We start from the raw sequence: 15121 nt of genomic DNA, 5'->3' as shown, positions 1-15121 counted from the left end.
CACATGAGAAATACACTTGAGGGGAGAAAGGGACGATTTAATCATGTGCTTCTACTAAAGATGAAATTATTGCATGAACCCAGTATTATATTGTACTGTATATAAATTACACAGAACATATTCAGCTAAAGATAGGGGATTAGCACATTTTTAACACATGTATTCCCTCTTTCCCACCAGAGGCATGGATACACCTTTTGACAATGAGGATTTCATTATTGACTAATTGGCAAATTCACACAATGCCAATTATATGATAGACTTGTGTATTTGCTACATTAACTGGATACTCATTTTTTTCCCCTAGAGTTTTTCAGTTTATTCCCAGTATTTTAACAACATCACACCAGCCGTGCGTCTGTTTGATCCATTTGTATTCACACAGTGACATGCACCATAAAACTGACTTTATGATTTGAAGAAAAGCCACTTTTTTTCTTCACATTGTGGACTGATAGTGTAACTACTGTACGACCTGTGAGACTTGCTTCATTCCTGAGTATCTGTCTGCATCCCAGATATCACCCAGTTACTTACGGGCCCCGGTCAAAAGTCGTGCACAATATATTCTTGAGTCTTTCTGTTCATCTCAGTGAGATGAGATGAGGAAGTTCACGTAATGCGTCCCAAATTGGCACCCTATTCCTTAGTGCACTATTTTTAAACCAGAGCCCTATGAGCCCTTGTCAAAAGTAGTGCAATAGGGAATAGGGTGCCATTTGGGACGCATTCCATTACAGCTTCTGCTTTAACCCTATCTGACTGCTATAATATAGGGCGGAACATCAATGTGAAGTTCCCAGCTCAGCTGATCGCCTTACGAATAGGACATGTCTAAGTGCTTTTACTCTGCAGTCAGTTAACATTATTGACTTCACTATTTATATTATTGACTTCAAAATTTATATTATTGACTTCACAATTTATATTATTGACTTCACAATTTATATTATTGACTTCACTATTTATATTATTGACTTCACAATTTATATTATTGACTTCACAATTTATATTATTGACTTCACAATTTATATTATTGACTTCACTATTTATATTATTGACTTCACTATTTATATTATTGACTTCACTATTTATATTATTGACTTCACAATTTATATTATTGACTTCACAATTTATATTATTGACTTCACTATTCATATTACAGGTTACAGGAACAGGTTGAGAGCTTCAAGTTCCTTGGTGTCCACATCACCAACGAACTATCATGGTCCAAACACACCAAGACAGTCGTGAAGAGGGCACGACAACGCCTATTCCTCCTCAGGAGACTGAAAATATTTGGCATGGGTCCTCAGATCCTCAAAAAATTATACAGCTGCACCATCGAGAGCATCTTGACTGGTTGCATCACCGCCTGGTATGGCAACTGCTTGGCCTCCGACCGCAAGGCACTACAGAGGGTAGTGCGTACGGCCCAGTACATCACTGGGGCCAAGCTTCCTGCCATCCAGGACCTCTATACCAGGCGGTGAAAGAGGAAGGCCCTCAAAATTGTCAAAGACTCCACCCACCCTAGTCATAGACTGTTCTCTCCGCTACCGCACGGCAAGCGCTACCGGAGTGCCCAGTCTAGGTCCAAAAGACTTCTCAACAGCTTCTACCCCCAAATCATAAGACTCCTGAACAGCTAATCATGGCTACCCGGACTATTTGCACTGCCCCCCCACCCCATCCTTTTACGCTGCTGCTACTCTGTTAATTATTTATGCATAGTCACTTTAACTCTACCCACATGTACATATTACCTCAACTACCTCAACTAGCCGGTGCCCCCGCACATTGACTCTGCAACGGTACCCCCCTGTATATATAGCCTCCCTACTGTCACTTTATTTTACTTCTGCTCTTTTTTTCTCAACACTTTTTTTGTTGTTGTTGTATTTTTACTTTTTTTGTTAAAAAGAAATGCACTGTTGGTTAAGGGCTGTAAGTAAGCATTTCACTGTAATGTCTGCACCTGTTGTATTCGGTGCATGTGGCCAATAAAATGTGATTTGATTTGATTATTGACTTCACTATTCATATTATTGACTTCACAATTTATATTATTGACTTCACAATTTATATTATTGACTTCACTATTTATATTATTGACTTCACTATTTATATTATTGACTTCACTATTTATATTATTGACTTCACAATTCATATTATTGACTTCACAATTTATATTATTGACTTCACTATTTATATTAATAACTTCACAATTTATATTATTGACTTCACTATTTATATTATTGACTTCACTATTTATATTATTGACTTCACTATTTATATTATTGACTTCACAATTTAATTATTGACTTCACAATTCATATTATTGACTTCACTATTTATATTATTGACTTCACAATTTATATTATTGACTTCACAATTTATATTATTGACTTCACTATTTATATTATTGACTTCACAATTCATATTATTGACTTCACTATTTATATTATTGACTTCACAATTCATATTATTGACTTCACAATTGATATTATTGACTTCACAATTCATATTATTGACTTCACAATTCATATTATTGACTTCACAATTGATATTATTGACTTCACTACTTATATTATTGACTTCACAATTCATATTATTGACTTCACAATTCATATTATTGACTTCACTATTTATATTATTGACTTCACAATTCATATTATTGACTTCACAATTCATATTATTGACTTCACTATTTATAGTATTGACTTCACAATTCATATTATTGACTTCACTATTTATATGATTGACTTCACAATTCATATTATTGACTTCACAATTCATATTATTGACTTCACTATTCATATTATTGACTTCACATATACAGTAGTAGAGTATATCACATTTCAGCTCCTCTGGTTACACCTAAAAGGGGGGATATGTATTTTCATGGGTGAAGGGATGCACTTCGGCAAATATTTGAGTGAGTATAGCTTTTTTTTTTTTCTCTCTCTCTCTCTCTCTCTCTCTCTCTCTCTCTCTCTCTCTCTCTCTCTCTCTCTCTCTCTCTCTCTCTCAGACAGAGTGGAATGCCTCTTACGTGTTTTCATATTTTTAACCCTAACCCTAACCTTAAGACATCATCTAGCTAGGTTGGGTTAGACCCAGAGGCTGAGCTCTTGGCATCTCTCCTCTCTGTTATGACACCTCCCCTTACTCCTCATCCCATCTGTGCCCCCTAAAAAAAGGCTACAAGTCTACATCCTAAATAAAATCCCTATGTAATAAACATATTTTAACAAAGACCCCATAGGTGCCAATAAGTAGTCCACTTTGCAGGAAATAGGGTGCCATTCGGTACGCAGCCCAAAGGTTAACCCAAGTTAGAACATTTCCATAAATGTCAGTGAACTGCCGTGTGAAGTAATAGGTTTATTTTTTTTACTCTTTGTTTAAAGTCTAAACAAATGCAAATATCTAACACAGCTTGTAGTTTAGTAGATATACAGTATATCATAATCTATTTTAATGTATCCCAAATGGCATACTATCCCCTATACAGTGAATCTGGAAAGTATTCAGACCCCTTGACTTTTTCCACATTTTGTTACCTTACAGCCTTATTCTAAAATTGATTAAATTGTTATTATCCCTCATCAATATACACACAATACCCCAGAATGACAAAGCAAAAACAGATTTTTAGACATTTTTGCAAATGTATTACAAATAAAAACCTGAAATATCACATTTACATAAGTATTCAGACCCTTTACTCAGTACTTTGTTGAAGCACCTTTGGCAGCGATTACAGCCTCGGGTTTTCTTGGGTATGACTCTACAAGCTTGGCACATCTGTATTTGGGGAGTTTCTCCCATTCTTCTCTGCAGATCCTCTCAAGCTCTGTCAGGTTGGATGGGGAGCGTTTCTGCACAGCTATTTTCAGGTCTTTCCAGAGATGTTCGATCGGGTTCAAGTCCGGGCTCTGGCTGGGCCACTCAAGGACATTCAGAGACTCCCGAAGCCACTCCTGCGTTGTCTTGGCTGTGTGCTTAGGATCATTGTCCTGTTGGACTGTGAACCTTCGCCCCAGTCTGAGGTCCTGAGCACTCTGGAGCAGGTTTTCATCAAGGATCTCTCTGTACTTTGCTCCATTCATCTTTGCCTCGATCCTGACTAGTCTCCCAGTCCATGATGCTGAAAAACATCCCCACAGCATGATGCTGCCACCTCCGTGCTTAACCGTAGGGATGGTCAACTTTCGTCCAGACGTGACACTTGGCATGGTGGTGGTGGTGGTGGTTGTAGTGGTGGTGGTGGTGGTGGTGGTGTTGATATTGGTGGTGGTAATGGTGGTGGTGGTGGTAGTGGTGGTAGTGGTAGTGGTAGTGGTGGTGTTAGTGGTTGTGATGGTGGTGGTAATGGTGGTGATGGAGGTAGTGGTGGTGGTGGTTATGGTGGCAGTGGTGGTGAAAGTGGTGGTGGTGGTGATGGTGATGGTAGTGGGGGTGGTGGCAGTGAGGGTGTTGGTGATGGAGGTAGTGGTGGTGGTGGTCATGGAGGTAGTGGAGGTAGTTGTGGTGGTGGTGCTTGTGTTAGTGGGGGTGGTGGTGGTAGTGGTTGTGGTGGTGGTGGTGATGGTGGTGGTGGTGGTGATGGTGGTAGTTGTGGAGGTGGAGGTGGTAGTGGTGGTAGTGGTGGTGGTGGTGACGGTGATGATGATGGTGATGGAGGTAGTGGGGGTAGTAGTGGTGGTGGTGATGGTGATGGTATGGAGGTAGTGGAGGTAGTGGTGGTGGTGGTGGTGGTGGTAGTGGTGGTGGGGGTGGTGGTGGTGATGTTGATGGAGGTAGTGGAGGTAGTGGTGGTGGTGTATTTTGGTGGTGGTTGTGGTGGTGGTAGTGGTTGTGGTTGGGGTGGATGTAGTGGGGTGGGGGTGGTAGTGGTGGTAGTCGTGGTGGTGGTGTGGGGGTGGTGGTGGTGATGTTGATGGAGGTAGTGGAGGTAGTGGTGGTGGTGTTTTTTGTGGTGGTTGTGGTGGTGTTAGTGGTTGTGGTTGTGGTGGATGTAGTGGGGTGGGGGTGGTAGTGGTGGTGATGGTGGTGGTGGTGATGGTGATGGTGATGGTGGTGGTGGTAGTGATGGTGGAGGTGGTGGTGATGGTAGTGGTGATGGTGATGGTAGTGGGGGTGGTGGCAGTGAGGGTGTTGGTGATGGAGGTGGTGGTGGTGGTGGTCATGGAGGTAGTGGAGGTAGTTGTGGTGGTGGTGCTTGTGTTAGTGGGGGTGGTGGTGGTAGTGGTTGTGGTGGTGGTGGTGATGGTGGTGGTGGTGGTGATGGTGGTAGTTGTGGAGGTGGTAGTGGTGGTAGTGGTGGTGGTGGTGGTGGTGGTGATGGTGATGATGATGGTGATGGAGGTAGTGGGGGTAGTAGTGGTGGTGGTGATGGTGATGGTATGGAGGTAGTGGAGGTAGTGGTGGTGGTGGTGGTGGTGGTAGTGGTGGTGGGGGTGGTGGTGGGGGTGGTTGTGTTGGTGGTGATGTTGATGGAGGTAGTGGAGGTAGTGGTGGTGGTGTATTTTGGTGGTGGTTGTGGTGGTGGTAGTGGTTGTGGTTGTGGTGGATGTAGTGGGGTGGGGGTGGTAGTGGTGGTAGTCGTGGTGGTGGTGTGGGGGTGGTGGTGGTGATGTTGATGGAGGTAGTGGAGGTAGTGGTGGTGGTGTTTTTGGTGGTGGTTGTGGTGGTGTTAGTGGTTGTGGTTGTGGTGGATGTAGTGGGGTGGGGGTGGTAGTGGTGGTGATGGTGGTGGTGATGGTGATGGTGGTGGTGATGGTGGTAGTGGAGGTAGTGGTGGTGGTGTTTTTGGTGGTGGTTGTGGTGGTGTTAGTGGTTGTGGTTGTGGTGGATGTAGTGGGGTGGGGGTGGTAGTGGTGGTGATGGTGGTGGTGGTGATGGTGATGGTGTTGGTGGTGGTGATGGTGGTGGTGGTAGTGATGGTGGGGGTGGTGGTGATGGTAGTGGTGTTGGTGATGGTGGTGGTGGTATAGGGGGTGGGGGTGGTGGTGGTGGTGATGGTGGTAGTGATGGTGGGGGTGGTTGTGGGGGTGGTGGTGTTGGTGATGGTGGTGGTGGTATAGGCGGTATTGGTGGTGGTGGTGTTGGTAGTGGTGGTAGTGATGGTGGTGGTGGTAGTGATGGTGGGGGTGGTGGTGATGGTAGTGGTGTTGGTCATTCCCTGTGGTTCTGTATCTAATAGTCAGCCCACATTGAGCAGCTGGCATAGCATCAGGTCTGGAGGCAGCTTTCTGATGTAAATATGGTCAGTGTGTGTGTGTGTGTGTGTGTCTGTATTTGTGTTGGTGTGAGTGTGTGTGCTTTTGTGTGTGTGCATGTGTTTGGGACTGACTATCTTGAATAATGCATCTGATTTGGGCAGAGAAAAGGCTTTGTCGCCCACTGCCTTTCTTAGCTCAGCTAGGCCCGAGTAAAGACAGGCAGAGTCACAAATGGCACCCAATTCCCATTATAGTGCGCTAGTACCCCATAGGGCTCAGGTCAAAGGTAGTGCACTTTATATGTAACAGGCTGCCATTTGCGCCACAGTCAGATCAGGAGAGGGAGGAGGTAATGCAGTCAAATCAGGAGAGAGAGGAGGTAATGCAGTCAGATCAGGAGAGAGAGGAGGTAATGCAGTCAGATCAGGAGAGGGAGGAGGTAATGCAGTCAGATCAGGAGAGAGAGGAGGTAATGCTGGTCAGATCAGGAGAGAGAGGAGGTAATGCAGTCAGATCAGGAGAGAGAGGAGGTAATGCAGTCAGATCAGGAGAGAGAGGAGGTAATGCAGGTCAGATCAGGAGATGGAGGAGGTAATGCAGTCAGATCAGGAGAGAGAGGAGGTAATACAGTCAGATCAGGAGAGAGAGGAGGTAATGCAGGTCAGATCAGGAGATGGAGGAGGTAATGCAGTCAGATCAGGAGAGAGAGGAAGTAATGCAGTCAGATCAAGAGAGAGAGGAGGTAATGCAGTCAGATCAGGAGAGAGAGGAGGTAATGCAGTCAGATAAGGAAAGAGAGGAGGTAATGCAGGTCAGATCAGGAGATGGAGGAGGTAATGCAGTCAGATCAGGAGAGAGAGGAGGTAATGCAGTCAGATCAGGAAAGAGAGGAGGTAATGCAGTCAGATCAGGAGAGAGAGGAGGTAATGCAGTCAGATCAGGAGAGAGAGGAGGTAATGCAGTCAGATCAGGAGAGAGAGGAGGTAATGCAGTCAGATAAGGAAAGAGAGGAGGTAATGCAGGTCAGATCAGGAGATGGAGGAGGTAATGCAGTCAGATCAGGAGAGAGAGGAGGTAATGCAGTCAGATCAGGAAAGAGAGGAGGTAATGCAGTCAGATCAGGAGAGAGAGGAGGTAATGCAGTCAGATCAGGAGAGAGAGGAGGTAATGCAGTCAGATCAGGAGAGGGATGAGGTAATGCAGGTCAGTTCAGGAGAGGGAGGAGGTAATGCAGGTCAGATCAGGAGAGGGAGGAGGTAATGCAGGTCAGATCAGGAGATGTATGAGGTAATGCAGGTCAGATCAGGAGAGGGAGGAGGTAATGCAGTCAGATCAGGAGAGGGATGAGGTAATGCAGGTCAGTTCAGGAGAGGGAGGAGGTAATGCAGGTCAGATCAGGAGAGGGAGGAGGTAATGCAGGTCAGATCAGGAGATGTATGAGGTAATGCAGGTCAGATCAGGAGAGGGAGGAGGTAATGCAGTCAGATCAGGAGAGGGATGAGGTAATGCAGGTCAGTTCAGGAGAGGGAGGAGGTAATGCAGGTCAGATCAGGAGAGGGAGGAGGTAATGCAGGTCAGATCAGGAGATGTATGAGGTAATGCAGGTCAGATCAGGAGAGGGAGGAGGTAATGCAGTCAGATCAGGAGGGAGTGGAGGTAATGCAGGTCAGATCAGGAGAGGGAGGAGGTAATGCAGGTCAGATCAGGAGATGGAGGAGGTAATGCAGGTCAGTTCAAGAGAGGGAGGAGGTAATGCAGTCAGTTCAGGATAGAGAGGAGGTAATGCAGTCAGATAAATAATAATAATAATAATAATATGCCATTTAGCAGACGCTTTTATCCAAAGCGACTTACAGTCATGCGTGCATACATTTTTACGTATGGGTGGTCCCGGGGATCAAACCCACTACCCTGGCGTTACAAGCTACCCTGGCGTTACAAGCGCCAGATCAAGAGAGAGAGGCGGTAATGCAGGTCAGATCAGGAGAGATAGGAGGTAATGCAGGTCAGATCAGGAGAGGGAGGAGGTAATGCAGGTCAGATCAGGAGATGGAGGATGTAATGCAGGTCAGATCAGGAGAGGGAGGAGGTAATACAGGTCAGATCAGGAGAGGGAGGAGGTAATGCAGTCAGATCAGGAGAGGGAGGAGGTAATGCAGTCAGATCAGGAGAGAGAGGAGGTAATGCAGGTCAGATCAGGAGAGGGAGGAGGTAATGCAGTCAGATCAGGAGAGAGAGGAGGAAATGCAGGTCAGATCAGGAGAGGGAGGAGATAATGCAGTCAGATCAGGAGAGGGAGGAGGTAATGCAGGTCAGATCAGGAGAATGAGGAGGTAATGCAGGTCAGATCAGGAGAGGGAGGAGGTAATGCAGGTCAGATCAGGAGATGGAGGAGGTAATGCAGGTCAGATCAGGAGATGGAGGAGGTAATGCAGGTCAGATCAGGAGAGGGAGGAGGTAATGCAGTCAGATCAGGAGAGGGAGGAGGTAATGCAGGTCAGATCAGGAGAGGGAGGAGGTAATGCAGTCAGATCAGGATAGAGAGGAGGTAATGCAGGTCAGATTAGGAGAGGGATGAGATAATGCAGTCAAATCAGAAGAGGGATGAGGTAATGCAGTCAGATCATGAGAGGGAGGAGGTAATGCAGTCAGATCAGGAGAGGGAGGAGGTAATGCAGTCAGTTCAGGAGAGGGAGGAGGTAATGCAGTCAGTTCAGGACCACATCAGGAGGCCCAGAGAGAGCTGCTATCTCTAGAGGAGATGTTATCAGCCAGGGTCTCCATGGTAAACGAGCCAGATCCCTGCTGTTAGAACGGATGCTGCTGTGTATCGAAGAAAGAGGATTGTGTTTAACATGAGTGTCCTGAGAAAGCACTGTCAAATACGATCTGATGTCAAAGCACTGGAGAGGCTCTTTATGTTAGATTAATGTTTGTGTCCCGCTGAACTTACTAGATAACATATTGTACAGCACTGAAGTTTCACTGAAGCATGAAAATACATTTGACGATAAATTCCCACTGTGTGAAACAGATTATTGTTCTTTATTGTGAATGTTCAGTCTCCAGGCATGCATGACAACATCCTGGGGAGTGTCTAACACTGCTACCGTTCATGTCATTATAATGTAGAAGTAAAAAAAAAAAATATTTGTATGTATGCACTCGACTGTAAGTCGCTCTGGATAAGAGCGTCTGCTAAATGACTAAAATATAAAATGTAAATAATCAATCAATCAATCCATCCAGCATGGTCAAACTGTAAGTCGCTCTGGATAAGAGCGTCTTGCTAAATGACTAAAATGTAAAATGTAAATAATCAATCAATCAATCCTTCCAGCATGGTCAAACTGTAAGTCGCTCTGGATAAGAGCGTCTGCTAAATGACTAAAATATAAAATGTAAATAATCAATCAATCAATCCATCCAGCATGGTCAAACTGTAAGTCGCTCTGGATAAGAGCGTCTTGCTAAATGACTAAAATGTAAAATGTAAATAATCAATCAATCAATCCTTCCAGCATGGTCAAACTGTAAGTCGCTCTGGATAAGAGCGTCTTGCTAAATGACTAAAATGTCAAATGTAAATAATCAATCAATCAATCCTTCCAGCATGGTCAAACTGTAAGTCGCTCTGGATAAGAGCGTCTTGCTAAATGACTAAAATGTCAAATGTAAATAGTCAATCAATCAATCCTTCCAGCATGGTCAAACTGTCAATAAAAGGTCAAACTGCCATAAACAGGAGCACTCCTGAATATACCTGTAGCATTTTCATCATCTGGAAGGATTGATTTGGGAAAGAACAGGTCAATACTGTTTGAGAGTGTGGGCAGAGCAGTATAGCACGTCTGTAAGGTCACAGAACAGCAGACCTTTCTGCACCACAGATCTCCTGTGTGTGTGTGTGTGTGTGTGTGTGTGTGTGTGTGTGTGTGAACTGATGTTAAATGATGTTATTCCCATTGTTTAAAAAAACAACGTTGTTGGACATCGCTTATAGCTACACACACACACAGAGACACTTTAAAATGATTCCTGAAGTCCTGACTAGCTGGAGGAATGACTTTTATCAGGCATCTCCATTCTAATGCTTTATGCAGGATCCTGGCAGGTCCTGTGAGCTATCAGATTCGACTCGGGAGAGTGGTGAGATGTTCAACAAAAGCACTCTCTGCATCCCAAGTGGCACCCTATTCCCTATATAAATCGAGCCCTATGAGGCCCTGGTCAAAAATAGTGCACTATATGGGGAATGGGGGTGCTGTTTGAGGACTCAACCATAGGCTTCTGCTCTGCTTGGAGGCACAGTGGGATACCACTATATATGTTAAAATGGTTTGTTTATTCACATCAGCATGATAATATGTTGAAAGAAAGACAGGAAAAGATGGGGTTGGGAAACGCGTTCTATTCCCCAACACAGCTGTTTCTCAGCTGGTATTCCATCTACAACAACCTATTGCTGAGTTCTCACGTTTAACCCATTGTCCACTGGACAACCCCTTCTCTGTCATTTGGCTAACATGGCAGCGATACTTATATGGATATATGGTTGGGTAATATGGCAATATTGTTTTATTCCACTCTGTTTTGTATATAATAATATATGTTAAAATAGCATAATATTTTTATGTTATAACAGGAGAAATAAAGTAATAGGTGTGTAATAAACTTTTCTTTAAGTTATTTGAAAAAGTTTAATATATAATACTAATACTACATGTTAATATAATTATGAATTTATGTTATAAAAGGAGGAATACATTTACATTTTAGTCATTTAGCCGACGCTCTTATCCAGAGCGACTTACAGTTAAGTGAATGCATACATTTTTCATACTGGCCCCCCGTGGGAAAAAGAACCCACAACCCTGGCGTTGCAAACGCCATGCTCTACCAACTGAGCTACACGGGGCTAGATTAAACGTGTGTAATAAACAAATTCTTTAAGTTATTTTAAGGTAATGTAATCAACTGTAACTCTATGTGAGATCAATTATACAGACTCAGTTTATACGTTTGTGTGTGTGTGTGTGTGTGTGTGTGTGTGTGTGTGTGTGTGTGTGTGTGTGTGTGGGTGTATGTTTGTGCATGTGTGTGTCTGTGTGTGTGTGTGTGTGTGTGTGTGTGTGTATGTGTGTGTGTGTGTCTGTGTGCGTTATAATTAGATCTGCCTCAACCTATTGACGTTTTAAAAAACAATAGCTCACTCCTCATATTAGTTACCTCGGCGACAGTCTCACAGAGAAAGTATGGTGTGCTTAGTGTCCAGATCTATGCTGCTGCTCTGCCATAAATAAATAATTTCCATGAGGACATAAACCTTTTTTTTTTTTGTTGTAGTTTCTCAAATGTGCTGAAGGAAAAAGGATCAACTGACTCTGAATCTGAATCTCTGCCATCCATTCTGTAATATAATGAAACCAGCATTCACTCAACTGTGGTCAATGAAAGTCTAATTCCTGGCTCTATCAGTGGGGAAGCACTTGACAGGGCAATGTGTGTGTGTGTGTCGCAAATGGCTTCCTATTCACTTTATAGTGCACTACTTTTGACCAGGGCTCTGTTATGTAGTGTACTATCCTATAGAGTGAGGGAAAAAAGTATTTGATCCCCTGCTGATTTTGTACGTTGGCCCACTGACAAAGACACGATCAGTCTATTAATTTTAATGGTAGGTTTAGTTGAACAGTGAGAGACAGAATAACAACAACAAAAATCCAGAAAAATGCATGTCAAAAATGTTATAAATTGTTTTGCATTTTAATGAGGGAAATAAGTATTCGACCCCTCAGCAAAACATGACTTAGTACTTGGTGGCAAAACCCTTGTTGGCAATCACAGAGGTCAGACGTTTCTTGTAGTTGGCCACCAGGTTTGCACACATCTCAGGAGGGATTTTGTCCCACTCCTCTTTGCAGATCTTCTCCAAGTCATTAAGGTTTCGAGGCTGACGTTTGGCAACTCGAACCTTCAGCTCCCTCCACAGATTTTCTATGGGATTAAGGTCTGGAGACTGGCTAGGCCACTCCAGGACCTTAATGTGCTTCTTCTTGAGCCACTCCTTTGTTGCCTTCACCGTGTGTTTTGGGTCATTGTCATGCTGGAATACCCATCCACTACCCATTTTCAATGCCCTGGCTGAGGGAAGGAGGTTCTCACCCAATATATGACAGTACATGGCCCCGTCCATCGTCCCTTTGATGCGGTGAAGTTGTCCTGTCCCCTTAGCAGAAAAACACCCCCAAAGCATAATGTTTCCACCTCCATGTTTGACGGTGGGGATGGTGTTCTTGGGGTCATAGGCAGCATTCCTCCTCCTCCAAACACGGCGAGTTGAGTTGATGCCAAAGAGCTCGATTTTGGTCTCATCTGACCACAACACTTTCACCCAGTTCTCCTCTGAATCATTCAGATGTTCATTGGCAAACTTCAGACAGGCCTGTATATGTGCTTTCTTGAGCAGGGGGACATTGCGGGCGCTGCAGGATTTCAGTCCTTCACGGCGTAGTGTGTTACCAATTGTTTTCTTGGTGACTATGGACCCAGCTGCCTTGAGATCATTGACAAGATCCTCCCGTGTAGTTCTGGGCTGATTCCTCACCGTTCTCATGATCATTGCAACTCCACGAGGTGAGAACTTGCATGGAGCCCCAGGCCGAGGGATATTGACAGTTCTTTTGTGTTTCTTCCACTTGCGAATAATCGCACCAACTGTTGTCACCTTCTCACCAAGCTGCTTGGCGATGGTCTTGTAGCCCATTCCAGCCTTGTGTAGGTCTACAATCTTGTCCCTGACATCCTTGGAGAGCTCTTTGGTCTTGGCCATGGTGGAGAGTTTGGAATCTGATTGATTGCTTCTGTGGACAGGTGTCTTTTATACAGGTAACAAACTGAGATTAGGAGCACTCCCTTTAAGAGTGTGCTCCTAATCTCAGCTCGTTACCTGTATAAAAGACACCTGGGAGCCAGAAATCTTTCTGATTGAGAGGGGGTCAAATACTTATTTCCCTCATTTAAAATGCAAATCAATTTATAACATTTCTGGTTTTTTTTGTTGTTATTCTGTCTCTAATTGTTCAAATAAACCTACCAATACTTTTTTCCCTCACTGTATATAGTAGTATAGTGAACCCATAGGTCTCTGGTCAAAAGTAGTGCACTATATATGGAATACGGTGCGATTTGGGACACAGTCACAGTTATACCACAGCCTGCATTGGCATTCAGTTGACGCCTCCATGGATATTACCATTGTACCTACAGTTGAGAGACAAAGAGGACGGAAAACCAGTAGCTTTCATTTTCCTATTCTTCGTGTCATTGATCCTAAATCCCAGACCCCTATGACTTGAAAGGCTCTCCTGCGCTGTGAGGTGCTGTCTAATGGATTTCTCACACGCAGAGAGAGCTAGGCTGTTGTGCCTGCTTCTTTCTCCAGAGAGCTAGGCTGTTGTGCCTGCTTCTTTCTCCAGAGAGCTAGGCTGTTCTGCCTGCTCCTTTCTCCAGAGAGCTAGGCTGTTCTGCCTGCTCCTTTCTCCAGAGAGCTAGGCTGTTCGGCCTGCTCCTTTCTCCAGAGAGCTAGGCTGTTCTGCCTGCTCCTTTCTCCAGAGAGCTAGGCTGTTCTGCCTACTCCTTCTTTCTCCAGAGAGCTAGGCTGTTCTGCCTGCTCCTTTCTCCAGAGAGCTAGGCTGTTCTGCCTGCTCCTTCTTTCTCCAGAGAGCAAGGCTGTTCTGCCTGCTCCTTCTTTCTCCAGAGAGCTAGGCTGTTCTGCCTGCTCCTTCTTTCTCCAGAGAGCTAGGCTGTTCTGCCTGCTCCTTCTTTCTCCAGAGAGCTAGGCTGTTCTGCCTGCTCCTTTCTCCAGAGAGCAAGGCTGTTCTGCCTGCTCCTTCTTTCTCCAGAGAGCTAGGCTGTTCTGCCTGCTCCTTCTTTCTCCAGAGAGCTAGGCTGTTCTGCCTGCTCCTTTCTCCAGAGAGCTAGGCTGTTCTGCCTACTCCTCCTTTCTCCAGAGAGCTAGGCTGTTCTGCCTGCTCCTTTCTCCAGAGAGCTAGGCTGTTCCGCCTGCTCCTTCTTTCACACTTCAACCACAGAATATTTTTAGCATCCACCTTTGCAATCCACCGTTGCTGTGGAAGCTGCAGAACGGTAATACATCAGATTCTACAGTATCTGAGGATTCTAATGACAATGAGAGAACAGCTCTGTACGTAGCTAACAGGGAGGAGATGAGAAGGTAAGAGAAGAGGAGAGGTAGAGGTAGAGGAGAGGAGAGGAGTGGCTGAGGAGAGGAGAGGATGAGGATGAGGATGAGGAGAGGAGAGGAGAGGAGAGGAGAGGAGAGGAGAGGAGAGGAGAGGAGAGGAGAGGAGAGGAGAGGAGAGGAGAGGAGAGGAGAGGAGAGGAGAGGAGAGGAGAGGAGATACCTAACTTGTGTACTCTTAGCTAAAAGTGAAGGAGCTAGAACTGCCCCTCTCAATCTATACTTATACTCTTAGAAATATCTATCCTTGATATTACGTTTTGCAGAGAGTGGTATACAGATGTAGGATCTTAATTTGAACCAGTCTCCTACAGCACGAAAATAATCCTGCAGCAACAGGAAATGTGAATTATTTTTCGTGAGGGAAAATCAAGTCTGACATTTCAAAGTGGAAATTATAAACTTCAGAAGCCTTTTTAAAGTTTGAAATGTCCCGCATTGCAAAATTATTCTGCAACTGGGTGATCAAATTAAGATCCTACATCTGTATCCTGATCAATTTTTTTGTCTAAAAGGTAAAGTGATTACAGTTGTGTTATTGAATTGCAGCCCTGCAAACAGTGACACTGAAGTTCATTCATGTGCTGACTATGGAAATTAGTTTAGAAATGACGTTTTCTCCAATATG

The sequence above is a fragment of the Coregonus lavaretus genome, assembly GCF_964263955.1.
Source record: "Coregonus lavaretus genome assembly, chromosome: 5".
NCBI lineage: Eukaryota > Metazoa > Chordata > Actinopteri > Salmoniformes > Salmonidae > Coregonus > Coregonus lavaretus.
The sequence above is the reverse complement of the archived record's forward strand: the minus strand, read 5'-3'. Positions refer to the sequence as shown.